Here is an 18,671-nt window from a genome sequence, read left to right as displayed (position 1 = left end):
ACTTGAATGTCAAGAAAACATGTTGTTCATGCTCCACCAGCGCACTTAGGGCCGAATTTAAGAAAAGTGGTGCTGCATCCAATGCATCGCCACTTTTCTTGTGCTCCTCTGCACCCCCTTAATGCCGCCATGTGTGCGCCGTATTTAGAATTCGGCGCACCATGGCGGTATTAGGAATAATAGCATCAACATTTTTTATGCTTTTGTGGCAGTTTGCTCCACTGGCATCAAACATTTTGAGGCTAGTAGAGCATAGTGCAACGAGGCCCATTAGTTGCATCCTTTTAACTCCTGTTTTCAGCCTGGTAGACAAATGTTCCATGGCAGGCCAAATTGTGAACAATCTGTCATGGTCTGGATGGTCCTGGGGCAATGCAGCAGATTTGTCATTGAAATACAGCATGCACTGCAGTAGCAAAAAATAATCTCTGCTCATGTAGGGAGTGAAGATGGGGGTTACCCAAACTGTGCAAGTCGCCCTCTAGGACTGCAAGGCGGGTTTCTGCACTAACCCCCTTTTGAGCTTCGGGCCCAAAAATAGCCTTAACTTTGCCAGCAAAGTGGGAGTCCACTGGTGTGCCCTACAATGGGGCCCTAAAATGCCTCTGTGCTCCCTCAGAAATTGTTCGGCATGCAAATTCGTTTTCTGCACAATTGCTGAAGGAAGTCAACATCCAATAAGATATGGACATAGTTGACTGGCAAAACGTTGGCCGTATCGACTTTACATCTAGTGTCACAAGTAAAATATGGAATTTGGGGCTGAACTAAATTGGGGTGATGACAAGAGGGCATTCTGTCTGTGCTTGATGCCGCACACACCTGCTTGCTGGGTTGGGCTAACCTACCATTGTCCCTCTGCACAGACTGTGCTTGTGAAGGGACAGCACGGCTGTCCTCATCATCTCCCTCAGAATCACTGAAAGAGGAGTCATCGAATGGGACTCCACCAACTGAAAAATCATTCCCAGATTCTGCTCCATTTCCCTGTCCCTCAGATGCTGTCTCATTATCTGCTGTCACAGTCTCTGATCTAGCCTCAGACCTGTCTTCCATAACCCGAGTTACGGCTTCAGCAGCAGTCATCCAACGAGATGCCATCTCTACTACTGGCTAAAATGTCCACTTAAAACACTAGCCTACGTAGAAGGCAGATATGGTCACAAAATTGCTAGTGGGTGTGTGTGTGTGTGATGCATGCAACATTAAAATGTCAGTCACCTTACCTTCACTTCCTCCCTCAATCAGCATGTTTTCTGAAAACACTGAAAAAAACAAAAAAACTCTATTACTTCACCTTGCCACATACCCATCATCACATCTTTTAGCGCTGGTGGCACCCACTGTAACAAGATTTTTTGCTGTTCCCCCTACTAAGATCTCCTCCTAGGATTCCCTCACTACCACCCAGCAAAATTGCCCTTCTTATCTACATAGCACCCCTCGCACATACATTTAATTTGTTTTAAAGTGCAGGTAAAGGCTGGCCTTACTAATCAACTCAGCTATTCACATAAAATACATATCTGTTCTTTGCAGCAGGCATTTAAACCTTTTTTATGTCTGTGTGGTTTCTCTGGGGGACTGTCGCACCCCCCAAGGAAAGTATACATGAATTAACAAAAGTGATCTCTCTGTCTCTCTCTCTCTCTCTCTCTCTCATTATACCTATATATATATATATATATATATATATATAATATACATATTTATATATAATTAATATGTACATACACACAACTTTTTAAATAAAATATATACATATATATATATGAGAGAGAGAAAGAGATTGCTCTGCCTCTTTAGAGTAGAGTCTCTCTCGCTGTCTATATATATATATATATATATATATATATATATATATATATATATATATATATATAAAAATATATGTTTATATCTAAGAGATCTTTTTTTTAACTGATGTGTGGCTTCCCTGGGGGAGGGGGGGTCGATTGTGGCCCTGCTCACAGCAGCCCCCTGTCAATTTCTTTTTTTAGCATGTTTCACCCCTGGGGGGGCAATCGTGCCCCCCTGGGTAAGTCAGCATAATTTTTTTTAAATAATGCCCCTGGGTTGGGGGGCCAGCCCATTTCCACGAGGGCTGACCCACTTGAATGAAATCCCTGCTGTCTCTTTCAGGAAGGCCTGACATCAGAGCACCTCGCAGTGCCCTGACATCACAGATGGGCAGGTGGGGAGTTGGGGGAGACACGGAAGCTCTTCCGCACCAGGGAGGGTGTGTGTTTGTCAGCCATTGGCCGACACGAGCCTGAGTAGGGTTAAAGGATAGATTTTGTGCTGGAAGTACTCTCTTCCAAAAATTCCTATTCCTTACAGAACTCACTCTCCCTTGCACTATGGCACAAGGTTGTGTGCCTTGGCGCAGGGCGACCTCAAAGTGCGCCATTACATGGAGGGAAGAAAATAGTGTCATATATTGGTAGATATGGTGAGATTCTGTTCTCTCCCTTTCACACAACACAGTGCAGTAACTTTAGTTCAATGTCTTTTTCAATCCTGGGTTAAAAAGTCTATAGCAGGACAGAGGTTTTGCCCCCATGAGTCACACTTTGTCTCCATATGCAGTCTAGTGCCATGGTTAACTGCTCTTGCGTGGGTTGCAATTCATGCTGTACAGTGGGTGCAGGACACTCTTAAGGCTCAGGTCCTTTCTTTCAGAGGCCCAGCTCAACAGCCTTGTTCAGCTAGGGGTTCACAGAGAGGACTCACTTGCCAGGTCTGTGCAGTCACACAAAACTTTGGCAGCAGCAGCCCTCATGGCTGGTTGGAGAAGGGTGATCTGATATAGCAATTGTGACCTGTTGAGTTTCTTTGCAACAATGTTTTTGCGGCCTCTATGCCAATGTTGGCTTCCTACTTTAACAGTGTAGAGGCTTTTGTTTTCTCCACTGGCAGTGGGAGTACTAATATCTCAAGCCTGTGGCAGACTGCCAGATGATACAGAAATCTTTGCTGTGGTTCAGTCATGATACAGTTTATTCAGGAACTGGGCAGAGAATCCAGGGGAGTCCCTTTTGAAGAACGGGTCATTCCTCTCTTGCTCTCTTTGGTCATTGTCTTCCTCTGGGTCTTCCTACACCAGGATCATGCTGGGCCTCCTTCTCTCTCTCTTAGTGGGCAGGTAGGCTTCCACACTCTTTAGTCAGATTCTAAGCTCTCCCAGCAGAAATTACAGACTTCAGGTGATGTCCCCTCCACCTGTGGGAGACTGACTGTCAGGCGTATACAAGCCCTGGTTATAGAGCAGCTCTACAGAGGACTCCCTTCTTTAGTAAAAAACAACTTTGGACTGAACAAAGTGGGGTGGAATGGATCCCAATTTAAACACATTTTCCAAACAGGGATGAGGGTCGGGATGGGGGTACCAGTCTGGGCAACCACAAGTTTTATGGTGAATCTGAGGTGGTAATTTGTAGGTACTCAAACTCTAGACATGAAAGTTCTGGCCCGAGAGATACCAGACCCGGACACCTCCAAGGAGCTGCAGGGGCTGGTGGCAACTGCTGCACATCACCCCGTTTGCTCTCATACTTCAGCTGGGGGAAGCAGAAAAAGCTCTCCTGAGCTGAAGTGGAGAGATCTCTGCCCTCCCACTGTCTCTCACCCCTGGTCATCACCTTGGTAGAGAAAATAGTCTATACAACAAATAATACCAGCTTCAAGCAGGTGGTAGGTGTTTACAGATTTGGGTACATTATTTCCACCAGAAGGGGAGTAAGCCTGAGGATTTGGACCCAGTATTGCTGGCCCTGCATGTTATTCCCCAATCAGGGGGAGATACTGGCCGGTATTGGTAAATCCAGCACCACTATCTCCCTGTTGAGGTAACAAGGAACTCAGATTGAGGTCCTTTGAGCGCACACTTGGTGCAATCCTTCCAGTCACAGACAAGTTCTGTGCCTCAAACAATCAAGGACAGACAAAGGCACCTCCACACACACTAGATTAGTGTGACATCAAGTCCAAATAAAAGTCAGAATACCAGTTTCTCAGGAAGTGGGCACTCAGGGCAGAGGCCTGTTTACCATACAAGGGACATTCATGACAACACAAACCAAGTAAATAAACATTCAGGAGAACCACAAACACACACACAAACACACACACACAAGGCCTCATTAAGAGTCTGGCGGATGGAAAAGTCTGTCTGCCAAACTCTCTACAAGGTGGCTGCTGCCTACGCGGTGACTTCCCCACTGGAGTCATTAAGAGTTTCCTGCTAGGTCCGTGGGGGAAACATACATTTCTGCCCACTGGCCTAGAGGGAAACAGACTACCACAGTGTCTCCGGCTCGTAATCAAGCCGGCGGCAATGCTGTAGCCAGCAAGATGCGCCAGCACCCTCGCAATGTTCACTGTCTGCACAGCGAGCAGTGAACATTGCAACAGTGCTGGGCAGAAGGGTTCTTGCACTGCCCATGCCAAGTGCATGGGCTGTGCATCTGTTCTCTGCCAGTGTTTCATGGCAGTGCTACCGCCATGAAAAGGTTGGCAGAGAACGAGGTCGTAATCTGCAGGATAGCGCTGCATGCAGGATTGTCCTGGTGGATTATGATCTCTGACACCGCCACACTGCAGGATCCAAGACCCTGGCAGAGCCGGTGGTTGGACCTCCAGGGTTGTTATGTGGCGGTCAGACATCCACATAGGCTGTGGTCCAGACCGACACCATGAGTGTGGCGGTGTTATGACAACCGCACTTGTAATGGAGCCCACAGTGTGGTAAGCTGTTCCACACACATAGAATAAGCACATTTGTAATCACGATCCATACAACCACTTACCACACATTAATCAAAAACAATGTTGCATCCTTTGTCTTGCGGTGGATAATGAAGAAGAACCACAGGAATCAAGGATGATGGATTTTACAGTCAAATCAGAACTAATCTGCTCCTTGGTGTTTGAGTTTGGAGTATTTATCGAGACAATCTGTGCTACGCGATGGTGTGTGATGAGAAACCTTAATAAATAGGTTTTGCATTGTATCCTAGAGATGATCTGTCGTCTTCAATACTGCAAGTATTGTCAATGCGACATTTTTAAGAAAGGCAGTTACCAATTCTCCTTTATATTATAGACACAGAATATTTAGATGTGTTCAAATATTGTTATTATCGCTGAAGAAGCGGTGTCAGATGTCCATTTGATGTCTGTTTAGGGATCAAGAAATTTACAAACAATCTTGCTTGACGAGTCGGTGGTATCAATTGGAAATAAGATTATTAATTGGAATTATCCAGCAGAACGACTTGTAAAATATATTACACTTTGATCTTTTCAGAGTGTTTTTTTTAAATGATTAATTTTATAATGGATTAAATTGAGATGTGATTGTGCACTGATTGAATTTACTATATGATGAAGATTAACATTTCTTATGTCATTGGTGAATAAATGCAATTAATGTTTTGCGAATTGTATAGCTTGTCTTGTAAAACATTATTACTCCCTATGCTCTATTATTGTTTGTAATTGAAAACAATCCAGCCACCACTAATTAAACACAAGACGTTCGAATCAGCACCTTTAAAACAGACATGTACGTGTCCGGGATCCATGTAACGATCCTTCACTCTGTCAGGTTGACTCAACATTAGTATAACATTCGGAAGTGTAATAATATAATGCTAAATAATTGTGAGCAGAAAATATATGTGGACTAGATAACTGTACAGTACAATAAATAGCTCAACTAAGTCAGTCACTGTCATTTAGAAATGAGAAATGAGTTGAAAACATATTTAACCCATTAAAATTACAAACACCATTATTAAAAAAATTATAAAATGTTAATCCTGAACTGATTGGCATATAAGTGTCAACATTTCCATGCAGGGGGTAGCTCGATCTAAAAAAAATCGTTGTCATATATATGATATGCTGCTGCAAAGTTTAATTTGTGCCAGTGTTTGCTGGTGCTTGGCACCAGCATCTAAATGGTAACACTGGCATTTATTTTTGACAGTCTACCACCTGGTGGAGGTCAATCCAATGTAACAATTTAACTTAACAATGAAATACATATTTTTAAAACAATTCTAACACATCTGGGTCATCTTACTGTTTTGGGAAGCATGGAATTGTCCAACCTGTCACATTTATAAGAGTGTGATGTTTAGTAGGGAGCAGTTAACTTTGAGGGTATCTCTGAAATGTGCACCTATACAAAACGTAAAGAGATAAAAAAAATAGTAAGGAGCGGTTATAATGTCAAGTGACTGGGATGGCAGGTCCTGTTGGTAATACAAGCTGCAGTGATCTGTTGAACAATATCTTGAGCCCTGGCACCCATTTATTTACAAATTAAGCACTGGATATACAGCTGCTACAAGTGAGACCTTCAAGAGCTATTGTCTAGGTTAAGGATTGCACGCAGAAGTGTGCAAGAGTATAGTTTTTTGTTGAAATGTTTATTGCCATTTGTATAACAAAAAAAGTATCACATTGACATACAGTTTGTGTTATCCCCCCCACCCACTGTGCTCTACTACAACAATCATAAAGAACAATAGGGTATATTTAACTGAATACGGCACACCTCTGCATTTCCCCCTGCACTGGCGTTAAATTTAGCTGTCAGCGCCAACGCAGGCATCCTTGCACCATTGTGAAAGGATGTCTGTGTTGAGGAGTGTGAGGTGTACCTTCCTGCACATAAACAATCACTAATAGCTCTTTGGCACTTCTGTGTGTGCTGCACAATGCACAATGCAGCACACAAAGAAGTGCCAAAGCGTCATTTTCAAATGATTGTTTATGTGCAGGAAGGGACACCTTCCCGCACATAAACAATCATTTCTGGCATTTTGCTTTTTCTATGCGTGCGGCACAATGCAGCACGCATAGAAAGAGCAAAATACGAGGAGGAATAAAAGTATTCATACCCGTTGTGCCCTGCTAACGCCACCCCTGGGGGTGGCGTTAGATTTTGGCGCTGCCTCAGGTTTACATGATTTCATAAATCTGAGGCAGCGTCAAAATGCAATGACAGAGAGGAGGATGAAAGGGCCTTCTTCCTGCAGCTTTTCAGTGGTGCTATAACTAGGGGTGGGGCAAGTGCCTGCAAGGGTTTAGCAGGGCAATGGATAGGACTATGAGGTTTCTGTTTCTTTCTGCATTTGAAAGATGGTGTAAGCTAGGATGCTATTAAGCACTGAACAGGTGCTTCTCACAAGTTACATTTAAATTGCCTGAAGATCTGTTTGTGCTTGTCTTCCAGGGAAGCACGCATTTTCAAAGAACTGGCACATTGTATTGTGAAATTCATTATCAAACAGTATATCTCAATTCAAGGAACTAATATATTTTTGTTGTTTGAAACCTCTTTTTATTATCGCTTTCAGTTTACATCTCGTTTTATATACCACTTGTGAACAATGCGTTTACACTTATGTATGCATGTTTTTTTGTAGGTATGAGCTACGTCTTCAGAAGGCGACAGTTATGTGTTATGCGTTAGGCTGTGTTATGCAACCAATCTGCTTCTGTGTCCCTCTGTGATGGTCCTTGTAAAGGTATATTTAACGAAACGCTGCAACACTTCACACCACAAGTCTGACAATGGGCGCATACAAATCTAATAGGCCTTCTCTCTCCTTAATGTATCTTTCTCTGTCCTAGCCCAAAGTTCAACATCTCTTTTCCATCTTGCAAATGTTGGTCCGTGATTAGATTTCTATGTGACTGCCAGCAGTTGTTTGGCCAATGTGAGTGCCAAGTCTAATAGTCTATTACGTACTTTTCAAGGTTTGAGAGGATGGAATCCACCTAATAAACAAAAGTCTGGCCTACATTTAATCATTTTATCTTGAGGCCCACTTAAATGCTGTGTTATTGGAGCTCTATATTCCCTAATTCAGATACAGTCCCACATCGTGTTGAAGTAATTTGCATATAGAGACCGGCATCAGGCACAAAGCCTAGGGTCCCCTTCATATAACTCACCATTTTTCATGGCGAAGAGGTATGACTGGTGTAGAAAGTTAAATTGTATATTCTGCAGCCTAGTGTTTCTCAGCACTTTTTGAATATATGCTAGTATTATCTCCCATACCTTGTCTCTTATTTCATGGCCTATACTAGTCTCCCATTTTCTCTGGGTTAGTCTGGACTCTTCCTAAACATTCAGTTAAGTGCTTTATAGAGACAAGTAACCATATGCTTACTATGCTCCATCGTCTTGAATGCTGAAGTGATGCATGTCTAGAAATGTTGGTTTAAGTGCACCATAGTTCATAAATTGATCAGGCTCCAAATCCAAACAGGGGGTTCCGTGTATGGGAGGCCGATCAAGGACAAAGCTGAAGCATACAGTGGTTGTCCAGAGGTCCTTGCAGTGCATGGTTTCCAAAATGTCAATGGCACTGAAAGTAATGAACCGGGTCTAGGGGTTTTGGCATTAGAACCTCAATCAGAGCACCATGGTTTGGTTTTTATCCCAATTTCCCAAGTTTCTCAACATTCACACCATCAGTCCACCTTGCCATGCATTGTAGTAGGGCTGACAGATAATAAAACTCTAACTCAGGAACTCTAAGGCCCACGTCCAAAATTATGTATTTAATTGACTCCAACACAACCCCCTGTCTTCCTCTGTCCATACTAGTAGTTGAAGGAAAGTGTCTATGAAAACCACTTGATAGGGACGCAAATCAGGAAGTTAGTAAAAGTATAACAGCTTGAGTAGGCCCCATCTTGGCAAGAGCGATCCTTGCCATAAACATCAGGATGAGAGAGTGCCAAAATGCCACTAATCCTTTCAATGCCCTTAATGCGACTCCCAAGTTACCATCACTCAGGTCCATCGGTCAATGATATATAGTTACCCCAAATATTTAAAGGTATGAGGGGCCCACTGCATTCCAATTGCAGCAACATCCAGTTCCTGCCCATTCCAGCTAACTGGGCAGAAATGAGACTTAGGCCCTCATTCTGACCTTGGCTGGCGGCGGAGGCCGCCCGCCAAAGTCCCGCCGTCAGGTTACCGTTCCGCGGTCGAAAGACCGCGGCGGTAATTCTGACATTCCCGCTGGGCTGGCGGGCGGCCGCCTTCAGGCCGCCCGCCAGCCCAGCGGGAAAGAGGCTTCCACGATGAAGCCGGCTCGGAATCGAGCCGGCGGAGTGAAAGCTGTGCGACGGGTGCAGTTGCACCCGTCGCGTATTTCACTGTCTGCGCAGCAGACAGTGAAATACTTGTAGGGGCCCTCTTACGGGGGCCCCTGCAGTGCCCATGCCAGTGGCATGGGCACTGCAGGGGCCCCCAGGGGCCCCGCGACCCCCCCTACCGCCATCCGGTTCCCGGCGGTCGGACCGCCGGGATCTGGATGGCGGTAGGGGGGGTCGGAATCCCCTCGGTGGCGCAGCAAGCTGCGCCGCCTTGGAGGATTCAATGGGGCGGCGGGACACTGGCGGGAGACCACCAGTGTTGCCGGTCCGACCGCGGCTTTACCGCCGCGGTCGGAATCCCCATTGGAGCACCGCCTGCTTGTCGGCGGTGCTCCCGCGGTCCTCCGCCCTGGCGGTCTTTGACCGCCAGGGTCAGAATGACCGCCTTAGTAGTATTATTAGTAGTATTTGTCTTAAGCCCAGCGACCCTTCCAAACTTATCAAGAAGATGCATGGTTGGCCCTAAATCAGATGTCCAGCTGCAGACATATGATAATAAATTATCCCTGTAAAGTGATAAAAAATGCACCCCGTCACAGAATGGAATGAAAGCAGGGGAAAAAGGAGGCAACCCTGTCACATCACATATTGTTGAGATACATACTATTCAGTTTTTACCCAGGCCACTAAATTAGAGTACAGTACTGTAATCCATTTAATCCAACCCGCCCCAACTTCATTCCGTTCATACCCGCCTCAAGGTAGTTCCATCTTACAGTGTTGAAGACATTTTCAAGGTTGAAAGAGGCAAATGTTGCATCAGGGAATATGGCTACATTTGTCTCATGTAGAATCTTATACAGTCTCCTGAGATTACCAGATGTGTTACAGGCAGGTATAAAACCATTCTGACCTCGATGGATCAAACCCAGCAGATGCTGTTAAAGTCTAATCATCAAGACTTTACCAATGATTTTAAAACCCAGGTTCAGCATTGAAAAGAGTCTATTTGATGAAGCAGTGTACCGATTCATTCTAGGATTAAGGAGTGGTACCACTAAGGCCTCCTTAGTAGAAACTGGGAACTCGCCCTTCTACCAAGCTGCTGTACATACCTTGACCAAATGTGGTACCAAGTTAGTGGAATAAGTTGACTTTGCTGGCAGTCCATCATTTTCTGTGATTTTACCCCTAGCTATGTTTGTAATTGCATGTCTGATTTCATTTTCTGTGATTGGGCCTCCTGAGTCTCTCTGCTCTGTGAGTCCAACACACTCAGAGGTGCCCTGTTCTAAAATGCCTTCACCTCTTCCATTAGTACCTCATCAGTTTGTACCTACAGAGCCCTACAATATTCTAGGAGGTTATCATTAATCCAAACCTGGGAGCCTAACATGTGACCACCGGGACTCTGTATTTGTGTGATCGGAGACCCTCTACTCTCTAGGGCACCAACCAGGCCTGCATCCTCCCTGACCACCTTCCCCTTCATGCACCCATTGCTGTGCTCTTTGTAATTACTACAATGCAACGTCTCGGTGATCTGAGAATATCTGTCCCTAATGTCAACTAATTTATTCTTAGTAACCCGGGCCTCTACTGCGTCTAATTCCAACTCATGGACAGTTTTGTTGTAATTTGTCTTCTAGTGCCTTCCACACTCCCAGTACCCTACAGAAACAGCTACCTCACATCACCACCTTAAATGCCTCCCATTCAACCATCATGTCAGATGCCGTACCTTGGTTAATATGGAAGTATTACATACTCACCTCTAAGGTCTAAAAGTCTGCACGTCAGGGCACTAGGTTGCAATCTCCAAGTGGGTATCGGTTGTGGATTATTCTCCAGTTGTATTCCCACCAGAGGTGGATCAATGTTCTCTCCAAGTACTCCAAACTCACCATGCATTGACTTAAACAACGAGAGCAGAACATTGCATCCAATCACATGTGAACATCATACATACAGGAGCTAAAAAAGTGCTCCCTATAGTGTCTGTGCTGGAGGCTCCAAACATCCACCAATTCCCAATCCACTATCCAACTAGTAAAGCCCTTGGCTGCTTTAACATACTGAGCACCTGCAAAAGGTGGCATAAGGCGATCTATGTGCACATCGCTGACAGTTAAAATCCCCTCCAATGAGCACAGAGGACCAAGTCAGCAATGCAAGGAATGGTACCTGCTTCTGATTAGGTGCATAAATACTGAGTACCAATACCTCCAGCCCATTTATTCATCTGCCACCAGCACATATCTTCCCTCTTTACTAGTATATGAAGCAGAGAATGGGGCCCGAACCCTAATCCAGTTGAGCCCCCCTCTTTGCAAAAGATGAGCACCCTATCATGAATATGTGACCCCTCCATCTTTGTTGTAGTCTACAGACTCCAATCTTAGTAAGATGAGTCCTTGGAGGAATGTAATTTGTGCACCCCTCCTCTTCAAGTATGCAATGATGGTATGCCTTTTAGCTACTGAGTCCAACCCTGCTACATTCCATGTCATAGGGGAGATCTTATTCTTCAGTGACGCAATATTGAATGTTCGAGTGGGAATCTATCCATCCACCCTGTCAAGTAAAAAGCCACGAGGTAGCCTAGTTCCCTCTTTGCCTGAACATGCGAGTGTACACCCCCTCCACACAACACTACCACTTGATAGAATAATGACAGGATTCTCAAAAAATTAATATCAAGAGTCGATAGTTCTTTTTGACAGGGTAAAATCACCCATTTAGCTAGTGATAAGTCACTACTAGGTAGGCCTTGTTGCTCCCAAGGTAAGGTGCATGGTATTTAAAAGTAAAACATGTAGCGATTTTGTTCTAGCATGTCCAACTATACAGTGGCTAGCACCCAAAAGTTATTTTTAACTGTGGCAGGCCTTGCTGTCCTAGGAAAAAACGGAGTACAGATTAAAATCCTAATACTGTATCAATCAATCAATCAATCAATCAAAGTATTTGTAAAGCACACTACTCACCCGTGAGGGTCTCAAGGCGCTGAGGGGAGCGGGGCTGCTACTGCTTGAATAGCCATGTCTTGAGATGTCTCCTGAAGGTAAATAGGTCCTTTGTCTGTTGCAAGTGGGTGGGAAGAGTGTTCCACGTCTTGGCGGCGAGGTGGGAGAATGATCTGCCACCGGTGGTCATTCTGTGGATGCGTGGGATGGTGGCGAGAGCAAGGTCGGTGGAGCGAAGCTGACGAGACGGGGTGTAGAAGGAGAGACGTCTGTTGAGGTATTCTGGTCCGGTGTTGTGCAGTGCCTTGTGAGCTTAGGTGAGGATTTTGAACGTGATTCTCATGTTGACAGGGAGCCAGTGTAGGTTTTTCAGGTGGGCTGTGATGTGGCAGTGGCGGGGAGGTCCAGGATAAGGCGTGCGGATGCATTTTGTATGAGTTGCAGTCTTTTCTGGAGCTTGGCCGTGGTTCCTGCGTAGAGGGCATTGCTGTAGTCCAGTTTGCTGCATACGAAGGCTTGGGTGACTATCCTTCTGGTTTCAGTGGGGGTCCATTTGTAGATCTTCTGACGCATGCGGAGGGTGTTGAGGCAGGAGGAATAGATGGCGTCGACTTGCTGGGTCATTGATAGTGATGAGTCCAGGATGAATCCCAGGTTGCGTACGTGGTCGGTGGGTGTCGGTGCGGTTCCCAGTGTGGCAGGCCACTAGGTGTCACCCATGCGGAGGTGGTGGAGCTGAAGATGAGAACCTCAGTTTTGTCAGAATTCAGTTTCAGGCAGCTTTTTTTCATCCATTCGGCAATGGCCTTCATTCTTTTGTGGAGGTTGGTTTTAGCAATGGTGGGGTCCTTAGTGAGGGAGAGGATCAGCTGGGTGTCATCATCGTATGAGATGATGTTTAGGTTGTGAGATCGGGCGATGTTTGCAAGTGGAGCCATGTCGATGTTAAAGAGGGTAGGGCTGAGGAACGATCCCTGGGGTATTCCGCAGATGATTTTGGTGGCTTCAGAGTGGAATAGAGGGAGGCGGACTCTCTGAGTTCTGCCGGTTAGGAAGGAGGTGATCCAGTCCAGGGCTCTGTCGCGGATCCCTGCGTCATTAAGGAGTGTGCATAAGGTGTGGTGGCAAACGATGTCGAACACGACTGAGATGTCCAGGAGGATGAGGGCTGCGGTTTTGCTGTTGTCAAGTATGGTCCGATATCGTCGGTGGCAGCAATGAGGGCAGTTTCGATGCTCTGGTTGCTGCGAAATCCGGATTGGGATGGTTCCAGAGTGTTGTTCTCCTCAAGGAAATGTGTCAGTTGTTTGGTGTTCATGATTTCGATGGTGTCGTTGTCATTGACGTGGGTCCAGGAGAGCAGGAGGCTGGTGGGTGGTGAGTCTGTGGTGTCGGTGGTAGACGGGGATCTGTGAATTGAAGCTATCATGGATGTCTGCGATCTTGCAGTAGAAGAAGGTGGCTAGGGAGTCGCAGAGGTCTTGTGATGGCAGGATGTCGCTGACGTTGGAGCCGGGGTTGGAGAGCTCCTTCATGATGTTGAAGAGCTCCTTGTAGCTGTGTGCATTGTTGTCAATGTGTTCTTTGAAGGCGGTTCTCTTGGCAGTTCGGATGAGTTGGTGGTGTCTGCGGATGGCGTTCTTGAAGGCTGTGTGGTTGTCCGGTGTCTGATCTTGGTGCCACTTCTTCTTGAGTCTTCAGCATGTTTGTTTGAATTCTTGGGGGTCGGCGGAGATCCAGAAGGCCTTTTTGTCGGTGCCGTCTGTTAGAAGGTTTCTTGATCAGGCGAGAGTGTTGGCACAGTCCTAGATCCATTGCCTGAGGTTGCAGGCTGCTGTGTCAGCGTCGGTGGGGTCAGTAGGTGGGTTCCAGGAGAGGGTAGTGATCAGTTGGTCTTCAGTGACCTTGTTCTATCTGCGGTGGTGGATCAGTTGCGGGTGATGGTGTGTTGTGGGTTTCTCGAAGGAGAAGTGGATGCAGCGGTGATCGGTCCAGTGCAGTTCGGTGGTGTGGCTGAAGGAGATGTGTTTGCTGGTGGTAAAAATGGGGTCCAACTTGTGTCCTGAAGAGTGGGTGGGTGTCATAACGAGCTGCTTGAGGCCGAGGTTGTCGAGCAGGGTGGTAGAGTTGTTGTCATTGGTGTTCTCGAGGTGGAAGTTAAGTCCCTTAGGAGTATGTAGTCTGTGGATGCAAGAGCGTGCATGCTGATGACATCGGTGATGGAGTCGCCAAACTGCTGTCAGGGGCTGGGGGGCTGTAAATGAGGGTCCCTCTGAGGGAGGTGTTTGGGTCGGTGTGGATCTCGAAGTGCAGGAGTTCGGCTGTGCTGAGGGTGTCTTCGGTGCAGGTCGTGATTCTGAGGGTATTCTTGTGTACGATAGCGATGCCTCCTCCTGGTCTGTTGGTGCGGTCCCTGCGGGCGATCTTGTAGCCGTCCGGGATGGCTATGGCGATGTCGGGCATCAGGGAGGGGTTTATCCAGGTTGCGGTCAGAAAGTTGACATCTGGGGAGGCTGAGTCGAGTAGATTTAAAAGTTTGATGGCGTGTTTGTGGACGGAGCGGGTGTTGAGTAGGATGCATCTTGGTGGGTGGTGGTTGGGGTGGAGGCTGGTGAAGGAGCAGTTCCGGCAGGAGAAGGGTCCGCGGGTGAGCTGCGGGGTGGCTTGATGGCAGGTGAATATGTGGCCGGTGTTGAGTGCATGGAGGGTGGTGGCGTCATAGAGGACTCAGGTGTTGCAGCGGTGGGAGGCGACAATCAGGGGTTCCGGCGCTGGGCACAGCCCGGGCACAGATGGATGCAGACAGGCTTGCCTTAGGTGCGGGAATAGGACTGGCTACAAAAATAATTAAACAACTATAATAACTATAAAAAATCCAATAATGTGGGAAAATCAGATTATCTTATGAGATTCTGTTTCTGGGCTCTACATTTAATACTTGGGGTGCACTTCAAAGGGTGAATTAGGATGCCAAGCCAATTCTTATGTTCCACTGTCTGGTTTTTAGAAAATTCTGATTTTTCCTACAGACTTTGGTCTCTGGGTTTACTGGTGATGAAGTGGTTACCAGAAACTGGATTTTAGTTTTGGATGTGATAAAATGCTAGGATTAATATGATACACTCCAAACATACACACAAAGCTCTCAGAGCCCATGTTTACTGTGGCCAATGTCTTTTGCCATCTTCAGAAAGCCAAAAGTGGGCAGGGTTGGCCCCAGGAACATTTAGTCCTTGGTTAGGGTGTGCCCAGGAGTCTTTTCTACGGGCTAGCTTGTGGTAGGCATGAATGTGGTCGGGAATATTCCCAGACTTGAGGAAGAACAGAAGAGCTGGCTGTGACCTGAGAGGAGCCCTAAAGAACTGGACATGTGCTGCCTTTTGTTCACTTGGCAAAGAAGTGGACCAAAAGGTCATATGGCTGACCCCATGTTCAAGTGAAACGGACACAAGGCGCTACAAGTGGCTTTTCTGACAGCTGACCAGCTGACCAGTGGCAACTGGACCAAGAATGGAACTTGCTCTTGGCCTCTGTCTGACACCCTGTAAGTCTCTTAAGTCTCTCCCCTGAGGTTCGGGGGAGGGGAGGCTTCATAAGTGTACTTGTGTGGTGGAATGGGATAAAAAGGGCTAAAGTCAGAAGGTACCTGTGGTTGGTGTATCTAATCCCGCTCTATCATGGTCAGCTTCAAAGTTCACTTAGGCCTAGGTCAATCGCAAACATTGACTCTTATTGGTGCTTTAAGCTTTTTGGAGCTATTACTACATTAAAACTTAAAAAAATCACATCTCCAATCCTCTTATTGGATTTTTATTATTTTTGTGACATTTTCTTTAATAGTTTCTACTCTATTTTTCTCATTCAGTTTGGGATTTTTAATATTTAGCATTTCAATGTTCCTGCTGTTTGTGTACTGCATCAATACTTTACACATTGCCCCAAACTAAGCCTGTTTGCTATGTGCCACGGCTACAAGGGGATTGGGCTCAGGCTAATTTAGTGACTTTTAGGGTTCACACTAAGGTTTGGGATTATTACTTGAGGTGGTCAGTCAGAGATAGGCAGAGAGAGGATGTGGCATGCCATTTGGAGCTGCCAACTTTGGAGCTGGGGAACCATGTTCCAGTCTCAGAGCTGGCTCAATATCCTGGGATTCTGGGTGTATTGATTTCTTAATCTCCCTGTGTCGACAAAAAATGTATGTGTCTTTGTGTAATGTAAGTGGTGCTCATGTAAAGTGCTCCAATATCTTTGGGTCGGGTTTGCTCCATATAAAATTGCAAAAAAGAAAACCTAATAAGATGATACCTTACAAAAGTTGTGATTAGATGAGAAGCCTTCTAGTTCTTTGGTTGAAACTTACACACAGGGCCACATCTGGCAGCTGAGTGGGTCTGTCTTCTAACCCAAAGGAATTGCCAACTGGAGGTCCGATCCGGTCAAGGGTCTTGAGAAGCACTGTTTCCAAGCACTTCCATTCTTTTCAGTTGAGGGAATAAAGGCGTAAGGAGACTGCAGCAAGAAAGAATGGTTTCTGAGTACTCCATTTGCATTTTGGGGTTTAGGAATGTCACTAAGAACATTTTGTTTATTCTTTATTTTTCCCCTACAACCCATGTTTGCTTAGTGAATAAAGGTTTACTTTGCAGAATGTAAACACAATGAATCATACTCGCAAGCTATGTTTCTATGCCCGCCTTTATCGTTATTTATTTTTTTACCTTCAAAACTATGCAATTGCATACGTACTTTGTATGGAGTGAATGAAGAGTCCACCAGGCTGTCCCCCCAAGAAATGTATTATCTCCCCTGCCCTGCTGACCACACACGAAACGGTCTGGAATCCGGGCTCCTAACATCAAGAACTCCTCCGCAGGTGCAACGCAGGAGCCTGTGCCTGTGTATAGTTGCAAAGAGTTTGGGGGTTGTGTCACCCGGATGTGAAGAGATGGGTGTCATGCTTGCGGGCCAGGGACATGCTATGATTAAGTCACAGTGCGAACCAGTGTCACAGTTGTGTTCGGGAGTGTATGCAGTTTGCTGTGATACTTGTAAGGATTGCTGGCACTGCAGACATTTGGGACATATGTTTGTGATCATAGGCAGCGCTTAAGTGTGAGATTGGGTGCATTGGGTGAGGATCAGTCATATTCTTCGATCATGACGATGGTAAAATGATGCAGCATATAGGGAAAGATCGGTGTTGTCCACTTCAACTGCATAATTAATTAAGGAATGAGCAATGCTTCTCCGTGAGGAGGTGGCTTGGAGGCACCAAGAAGTCATGTGGAATATGGGGGACAGATGACTCACACTTTGGAGACAGTCATTTGTCATGTTTGATGGCCCAAAGTAACAAGGTGATCATGGACATTTCAAGTATATGTCGACAGCCCTTTGCAGTTCATACAAAGGCAGAATTAATTAATTATGGACATTTCAATCCTAAAATTGGTTTCAGGATGAAGGTTGCACCTAGGGTAGAATGATGAAGCTTCCTGTGAAAGAACATATGATCAATAGGGACGAAACAATGTCCAATATGTGCAATATGAAATGAGAACCAGTGTGCTAACAGCAGTCAAAGAACCACGCGATGTGCAAGGTAAATATGGTCTAATCATTGAAAGATAAAAAATATGTCTTGCTGGCAGATTTCAAACCTTCTGTAGTTTTCTGTGGCGAATATCGTTTACCCCCAAATATTTGCATTTTTGAAAACCTGGACTTTTCTGTTTATTTGTGTCTGCTATCTTTGGAGTTTATTGAACAACAAAATACATCAGGACTCATGGCCGATACCAGTCAGTGGTCTACATGCAAAAAGAAAAGTAAGGAAACTGTGATGTTGTACACAACACCTTGGGGTGGGGAGGGTGATGACAATGTGGGCAGGGCTAGGGTGGACAAAAGAGTAATGACCTGAAGTGTTCAGTGACTGTCATAAAAACACTACAAGGTCCAGATTGCAAAAAGGTGTTAGCAAAAAATCCAATCCTAGATTAAGGTGTCACACACAACATGAGGCCTTCTGGCACCCTACATTGATTTGGGGATTTTTCAATGTGAAACAGGCAGTCACCATTTCTGAAATAGAGAGACCTTTGGAAGGATGCTCAAGTCCAGATTTGCTATGATTTGGTGTCGGGGTTGGGCTACTTTTGTGGTGCAGCCATGATGCAAAATCATTTTTGGTATTTACTAAGCCACAAAAAGCCACTTTGCCTGGCATTGACTGATTTAGTAAATACAATGTAACAGAAAGCAGGGAATATTGCTGCCTTGTGTTACTTTGCGTCAGGTGGCCATTCCACAGGTGGAGCATGTGTATATCCAAGCATCCACTCATTGATTTTGATGCAAACTAAGATCTACAAAGGCTTGTAAACCTGGGTTTATGTCAAAATGGTGCGCCTACCCGACAGAGGTGTATCGAAGAGAAATATCTTTATTTCTCCTCATATCATCCTCTTTCTAGCATGCTGTGTTCTAATTTGCAACACACTAGAAAGAGGAATATGCCTATCTGTATTGTTTGTGTGATAGAGAGTATCAATTCCCACACAAAACTAT

Source organism: Pleurodeles waltl, chromosome 10 (genome assembly GCF_031143425.1).
Source record: "Pleurodeles waltl isolate 20211129_DDA chromosome 10, aPleWal1.hap1.20221129, whole genome shotgun sequence".
NCBI lineage: Eukaryota > Metazoa > Chordata > Amphibia > Caudata > Salamandridae > Pleurodeles > Pleurodeles waltl.
The sequence above is the reverse complement of the archived record's forward strand: the minus strand, read 5'-3'. Positions refer to the sequence as shown.